Below are 7,080 nucleotides of genomic sequence, written 5' to 3' on the forward strand. Positions count from 1 at the left end.
AAACTTGTTTAACTGCATAAAAAGCAGTAAAGAGGGTGTTTTTTCTTCAATGCAAATGTTGGCTTTGTGATGCCAGGACTGATGTTCGACAATTCTGAAAGGGTTTATTGGGTTAGGGCAGAAACTACAAAGAAACTGCAAAGTACCCAATCTCTTTTAAACCAAATCTCTAGTTAGGTTGTTTTCAACTAAACAACCTAATAAGATTTCACTAAACCTTTAAACTGTTCTGGGTTCGATTCCCAGCCCCGGTCTTTCTGCATGGAGTTTGCATGTTCTCCCTGTGCATGTGTGGGTTTTCCCTGGGTACTCTGATTTCCTCCCACAGTCCAAAAACATGGCTGTGAGGTTAATTGGCCTCTCCAAATTGCCCATAGGTGTGTGTGTGTGTATGTGCATTGTTGTGTGTCCTGTGTGTCTCTGTGTTGCCCTGCGACAGACTGGCGACCTGTCCAGGGTGACCCCGCCTCTCGCCCGGTACGCTAGCTGGAGATAGACACCAGCAACCCTCCTGACCCCACTGAGGGACAAGGGTGTAAGAAAATGGATGGATGGATGGATGGATGGATGGATGGATGGATGGATGGATGGATGGATGGATGGATGGATGGATGGATGGATGGATGGATGGATGGATGGATTAAATGAGGGTCTCAAGGAAAGTGAGATTACTTGGTGCAGCAATAAGAGCAATAAGTTAGAAAATTGAACTCTGTGTTAGGATTTAATTCATGTTGATCATTTATTAATTTGTTCAGAGCAGCTGCTGTTCAGGAAGATCTACTTTCTACCTCTCAGAGTGCAATAAAACCCCCTCCTACTCTGAGATGTTGAGTGTAAATAAGTTAATATGAGTTTCTGTTTTCAGGTGCTATAATTTGATCAACATGAATTTAATAGCATTTACTACAGATCAGTTCACTAACTGAAGCCGCTCTCTGCAGCAACAGTCTGGTCTGGATGTTTTGTGTATGTTTGTTTTGTTCAACATGAACCATTTTCTCTGACCTCATCAACGTTAACATGTTGATGTGTTGAAATTGGTCTAATTATTCTGCCACTTTATTATTCTTTTGATATTAAAATATTTTATCCAGACATGTTTTGAGTTCTGGGGGGTGTTTTTATATATATTTTTTATTTCTTGCTATGAAAATTATTGCAGCTCAAAAAGTAACAATTTCTAGTGAGTGAAATGCATCAGAAACAAATATAACAATTAAGTTAATCATCTCACAGTAGATTCTGAACAACAGTAGCGATCATAGAAGCACAGAGGATTGAGTTATAGGTCATTATTTCATCCTCATATTCTTGGATTCCCTGACACATTCTGTATTACTGGATTAAACAGGAAACATAGTCACTGCAGACATGAAGACTTTCAGACTCAAAGAGCAACAGCGCCTCCCAGTGGTCAGTAAAACTAAGGGTTTCTGCAACTTGGACCTTTTGTGGACCATTATTGTTGAAGTAAACCAGTGGAAATACAAAAAATGAGTTGTTACCTTGTGTGATTATTTATGTTTGACTTCAATATTTTAACCAAGTTAAATATGTCTGTTCAAGTTTGTGTTTTCATTATGACCTATGACTCCTGTCCTTTCACAGCTACAGGTTTCCTAACTTCAAACACAACAGACCACATTCTGTGGTGTTGAGACAAGAACATGTATTCATACAAGTTTTCATTTACAATAAACTGAAAACCTGCACATAATAAGTGATAAAATAAAATATTAAAAAACTGTAAACTAAAACAGCTAACTTTCAGTGAATATTTTATTCAGCTAAATGTATTCTTAGACAGTAAATGCTGCTATAATCTATTAATATAACACCGCAAGCATTCAGATGAGTTGGTTTTACATAATTATAACTCAGAACCACGCGCGGAGCTATAGGGGGCTGGGACGGGGCAGTTGGCCCAGATGGGTGCCTATGGGGGCCCCGGGTCTGGAAGTGCCAGGGAGGGAGGAATTGTTTCAAGTCGCTTTAATGTCTAATTATAAACGGAGAAAGTGCGCCCTCGCCTGTTCAGAAAGGTGTATGTAATGTTAAAGTTACTCTCCCTCAATGGAATATTCAGTCCCGGTCATTGGGCCTGTCCGACGCTGACTTGTTCCGCTAGTGCTCAGAATATCAAACTGTTCTGTCAGGTTTCCTTCAGTCGCTGCAGAAGAAGAAGAAGTGCTGTTTATATTCAGTACTTAAATTATTGAGCAAAACAGCCTCAGCTGTTTGATCGCAACAAGAACACATCTAGAACACATAAACTCCATGATAACCAAATAATACACATCAGTCATGGTTCAGACTTACCTTTAAAACCTTTGTTGTCCTTTCTGAAAACTTATCAAGCTAACGATTAAATAATAATTATCTTAGATATAATAAAATCATGACATTAGTCAAATAAATAAATTGCAAAACTCAAAATTTTTAGAGCAGCATCTCTCAGATGCTCAGCAAACAGGAATATTTCAACTACTTAGGACCAAACACTACATAGTTAAAAATAAAAGCAGAAATATATATATATTGTTTTTCCTTTATCTTACACATGAATTTTCCACAAGAAATGTATATATTGTGTTTTGCCTTTTCCTCAAAACATGGAAAATCCAGAAGTGTGACTCCATATGAAACACATGTTCTGTATGAGTGTTTACACGAAAAATAATAAAGCCAGGAGTTTATTTCCTGATAAATTTGCTAAGCTTCAGCTCATTGATACACTGATCATAAGTCACCATCTTTGTTGAAGCCATTAGAGTGGCATCAACATATATATTTCTGCTTTTACTTTTAAAGATGTTTTGGTCCTCCAAGCATATTATGATTTTCCCTATTTTGAATATAAATGATATAAGCTGAAGCTTTTTATTATGAAGTTCTTATTTATTAAGATCTACCTGTACAGCTTGCACATACAGTCAAAAGTACAAATTTGTAGAACTAAATCAGGTTCCCACATTAACATGCAACCCCAAACCTACAGGAACTGCTGATTGTGAACCTTTTAACATCTGAAATCTACAGCAGATTTCAGATATTAGACCTGTGACCTTTTGCAAATGTCACAGAAAATTTTGAACATCTATAATTGGCAACAATAACACCGAATTATCCGAACCAACTATTTTTGTAATTATTTGAAATATTTGATTCTGTTCATGGTCATTTAGGTTTGGAATTTATGAAATTCTGTTTCTTAGATGATTAGAAAGTAACATGAGACTCAATAAAAATGTTATTATCAAATTAGATATTTCCTTTGTCATAATATTGATTAATCTGGTGTTTATCAAATAGTGATTTAACACTAGTATTTTTCATTTAAAATAAAGTTTGGTTCATAACTGTAAACAGTAAAATGTTTTAACTTAAACAGCCACCTCAGATGCAATCTTATTTTGACTGAACCTGTCACTGACTGGCTGACTGTTTCAGTAGACACCATCTTTAGAGCTGGTGTCTATGTATGTGGCAACATGTTTTGCTGTGTGGTGATGCCGTAAGCTTGATGTTCTGTGGTACACCACAATCTCTCCTTTCTTGCAGCTGAAAAATGGAAGATGAAGTTCTCATGCATTTCTATTGGGCCACCTATTGGGCTTGTAAGTGTGCATCAGGTTTACTGGTAAGTCGGAAATGAGAGATATTAGAATATAATTTTCTTTAAAATCTTCTTGTTGTTAGTTCATTGTACCTTTACACTTTGGGATATTTTGTGTTGTAAAATGTATCTGCAGAACTTTCAGACTAATATTTTCCATTAACATATCTTATCCATGACGGTAAATACCAATCCTGCATATCACACCACCTTCAGGGAAATCACCATAAATTTCCATTGCTTTATCTGCTAAGTTTCTCCTGGCAACTGAAGGAAGCTAGATTATTAAATAATGATGATATGCTTAACAGGTCTAATTATGGCTGTTGGTTTCTATTGCTCTCACTCTACCTGCTTCAGATGTGATCCGACAAGCAAACAGAAACCATGACGGTTACACAACAACAAAGCCAGGTAAGTTAGGTAGTTTCCAGTAATCGTTTGGTTGGTGCCAAATGGGAACATTTACAATAAGGAAATACATGTTAGGGGAAGTAAAGCAGGCTGCTTGTGCCAAATTTAACATTTTCTTACCCGTAAGGAAGTATTGTCTTCCAATTTTCCAACTTAGGGAAGTGTTCTTCTTTGTGAATTTCCAACTTATAACATTCAAGATGTTTAGGTCAAATTTTATTATTATTATTTTTTTTTTTTATATATATGTAATTTAGGTTGGAGCAGCCCATATTTGTTATAGAACTGAATCAGTAAAGATCTCAGTAATAAAAACAAAAGAAAGAACACGAATACCTGTCAGTGCAGAGATTCATTCATATGAGTCATTTTGATATGAGATGTTATAATAATGTAAAAAGGAGAACAAATAAAATTGAACTTTGGTTCACTACACGTGGCTGTATAATGAAAACATCAGGATTAAATAAAGTTGATGAATATAAAAGAAATAAAGACTTATTTGAAATGGGAACAGTGTGACTGAAAGCTAACTTTGAAAGACAATTAATCAATTCGAATCGATTGTGAGTGGATCAATCAATCCCTTTTTATTTCTGTTCATTTATTCATTTTTGAAATAGATATTTGTATGATTTGTGCTATTCAATTTAACATCTATCTGTTCTTCTTTTCTCACTTTCTGTGTTATTTCTGTGTAGGATTCTCCAGTTGTGTCTCAGGATTCTGCTGCGCTAATGTTTATTTTAATGCTCTAATAAGACGAAAAGATTATTAACAGACAAACATTTGGAGAAAATAAATTTTGAAAATATTTCTCAACTAGTTAAAAACAAAATCCTCTTTACAAGATGCATAAAAGCCACGAGATTCAAATAAGGTCACATGTTTTTTTCTTTTTACAAAAATAAAATAAAAGTCTGGAAATCCCGCACACTTTGGTTTCACTTTGCTTTTTGAAAGGCTGCAGTGCAACGAATGAAAATAAGACAGCCCACTTGTCATTCAAACACCTGAGCGTTCAAATAAGTCACAGCAAACGAAGCATCAAGCAGCAGCTGAGACAAAGCCAACATGTGCAGAACAGACCAGATCGTCATTTGCTCCAACAATGGAGAGGTCAGCTACCTGAACACTAAAGGTCCTTTGGGGCAGATGACCGTCCTCGAGCTGAAGAAATACGTGGTGAAGACTTTCCCTAAATCAGGTAAATACTTGACTGGAAACTTATAAGATTTGCAAAACGTTATTATAGAATGGCTTAGATGCATATCCAGACTGAAACACAGTTTACATTAAATGCGTAAGGGATTCCTGATTACTTATTTCTTTTTAATATTTACACACAATATCCATATTTTTGTGTGCAAAAATGCAGTGAAGCTTCAAGTGTATCTCCTGTTAGATTCCTCTGATAAACTAATCAAACTTTTGTTGACATTTCTGCAGCTTCCTCTGTGGGGAACATCCGGCTGATAGTGGAGGACAAACCTCTGGACAATGACTCTGCTTCCCTGTCTGACTATGACGTTAAGGCCAACAGCAAAGTCCAGATGGTAAAGAAGGTGAGCGGAGGCTGAGAGACGGAGGACGGAGACGCCTGCAGACGGGAGTTGACAGCGGTGCTGGACAAGGAAGAGAACAGCGGGGAAACCCAGGACTATTTATAGCACATCAAAGATCCAGTCTTTAGTCTTCTGCACTTTGTGACTCATGTTTCTGATTTCTCTTTGGAACCAACTTGCCATTTCCCAGAAGCATCAAATCAATTTTCTGATGCATTCAATACAATAACTAAACTTTGCTAATTACACTTTTTGTATAAAATCAGTTCATTGTAAAGTTGTTTGTATGTTTCAAGCTGCAGATGTTGTATTAAGTTATATTGTAAATAACGCAAAAAGTTCACATCATTGTTTTACGTTATTGTTTTCAGTCTGAAGACCTGAGCAAACCATAAACATGATGCAGCCTGATCTGTTCCCACACCTGAGTTGAAAAATCATGTTTTCTTGTAACATTTATTCCATAAATAAATGTGTTACTAAGCTTTAGATCAGTAATATCTAAAGCTTAGTAACAGAAGAAGTTATGAATAAGGACAGATCTAATAAAGTTTCTATATTTTCCTTATTTTACTGTATTTATTCAGTTAATTTACTTACTTTGTTTTAACTAACATATTGCTTATTATGTATGTTTTTATTTACTTACCTAGTTTAATTTATTTGTATAATAATGAGCCTACATTTATAACTGTAGTTTGGATTTATTTTATCACTCATTTAATGTCTCTCAACAGAAGGTTTTCAGCATAGTGAAGGGCAAAAGGATGCAACTAAAAACATTGACTAAAGCTTATTGAGTTCTGTGACAAAAATGAAATAGAATAGAAAATGAATTAGAATAGAATAGAATAGAATAGAATAGAATAGAATAGAATAGAATAGAGGGGATTTCAGTCTACAGCTGTACTGTGACAGGCAAATTGAAACATAAAAATATAAAAACAGAAAGTAAAAGTAAGTGACCTTACAGTAAGGGATACATTTACAGCTTAAGAAAAATACCACTTTTTATAACAAAATAGCACACTTCATTAAAAAAAATTGCAACTGAGTGGAGTAATAAAAAAAAGTCAATATTTTTGGAGCAAACTGAGAAAATGTGGTGCAGAAGATGGGGTGAAGTTTCAGTCCCAGAGCAAAGAAATCTTTTATAAGCCTTCTTTAGTGAGTTGGTCATGTTTTTAAAAAATACATACATTAAAATCTTTGGATGTGGAAAGCTGCATAAAGGCAATTAGGAGGAAAAAGTAGTGTCGGTAGACAATGGAGCGCCACAAGGAAGCCTAATAAGTCCTTTATTGTTCTTTATTGTCATAAATAATATATCTAAAGATTAGTTTTTTGGTTTTTTGAAGATGAAGGAAGCTTGTGAGAAATGTAGGTCAAATTATTAAGGAGACAGTTTATAAGGTTTAGAAAAGTGTCAAAGTTTCAAATTTTCTGTCAATTTAATGACAGTAAGAAATCAGGAAGCATAAC

The 7,080-nt window shown here is 35.2% G+C and overlaps 1 long non-coding RNA gene across 1 annotated transcript; it reads left to right on the forward strand.

Moving 5' to 3' along the window:
* Nucleotides 1-5,041: 5,041 nt before the first annotated feature.
* Nucleotides 5,042-6,166, forward strand: LOC145548853 (uncharacterized). Its single transcript, XR_014084843.1, has 2 exons — nt 5,042-5,240; nt 5,483-6,166. It is a non-coding gene; the product is annotated as an uncharacterized LOC145548853 (long non-coding RNA).
* The last annotated feature ends 914 nt before the right edge of the window (nt 6,167-7,080 follow it).

The sequence above is a fragment of the Poecilia reticulata genome, chromosome 18, assembly GCF_904066995.2.
Source record: "Poecilia reticulata chromosome 18, P_reticulata-male-v2, whole genome shotgun sequence".
Classification (NCBI taxonomy): domain Eukaryota; kingdom Metazoa; phylum Chordata; class Actinopteri; order Cyprinodontiformes; family Poeciliidae; genus Poecilia; species Poecilia reticulata.